The following is a 1,142-nucleotide window of genomic DNA, read 5'->3' as shown; positions in this document are numbered from 1 at the left end:
CCATATTTCATGACACCAATATTTGTACCAACTATCATACACACTCAGCATGGTAGTCACTGGTTTAAAGAAGGGTACCCAAGAACACGAATGAGGTAGCCTATAGCAGATAACGTTACAATCAGTGCGGCTTTGCCCTCAATATCAGTACCCGCATACCTTACAAATTACTTCAAAAACAAACTGACTTAAATTTGAATTATTATATCATGCATGTTCATTTGAAGTAATTGAGCATATAATAGTAAAGCAAGTATTCAGAGTACAAGTACAGAGTACAAAGTCATACACTTAAACTTCATAAACACATTTGTACACCAGATGGCAGCAAACAACAGCGAGTAGTGTTAAGTAGATTGGACCATTTCATTGTGTGTGTGAGAGAGAGAGAGAGAGAGAGAGAGAGAGAGAGAGAGTGTGTGTGTGTGTGTGTGTGTGTGTGTGTGTGTGTGTGTGTGTGTGTGTGTGTGTGTGTGTGTGTGTGTGTGTGTGTGTGTGTGTGTGTGTGTGTGTGTGTGTGTGTGTGTGTGTGTGTGCGCGCGTGTGCATGTGACATGTTGCACAAAATCATAATTTTCCTAAATAAGTCCTTGCTTTGACTATTGACCATAAGCCACTAACAATAACGCAACCCTTCAAGTAGCCTACCTGGGCATCAGTGTGTCTTTGGGAGACTATACAGCGTCAGGTCTTCTGGAACAACAACCTCCATCACGGTCTACCAGGCTGTCTGCATCATCACCTTGAAGCACGGACTACATAGAGTACAGCCGTCACACCAAGTCCCTGGAGTGCTCCCATATCGGATTCCTTCAGTGCATGCATCCTTCCTTGGACTCACCTGGCGTAATAATGTGCCTCATAGTGAAATACTTGGCAACACCAACTGCAGGAGTATTGAGGCCATGAGTTCCCAGCACCAACTGCGCTGGCTCGGACATGTGATCCGGTCCATCTGGATGCCCCAAGACTGACTGCCCCACAGAGTACTGTATGGCCAGTTATACCATGGTCCTCGGCGCCTGGCAGGTGAATCCAAGAAGAGGTATAAGGACAAGCTGAAGACCTCATCGAGGAAGTGCAGGATCAGATCAGGCCTGAAGACCTTGAGACTGACTGCGACTCGTGGCGTCAGCCCTGCC

This window comes from Electrona antarctica (assembly GCF_951216825.1).
Source record: "Electrona antarctica genome assembly, chromosome: 6".
NCBI classification, from domain to species: domain Eukaryota; kingdom Metazoa; phylum Chordata; class Actinopteri; order Myctophiformes; family Myctophidae; genus Electrona; species Electrona antarctica.
The sequence above is the reverse complement of the archived record's forward strand: the minus strand, read 5'-3'. Positions refer to the sequence as shown.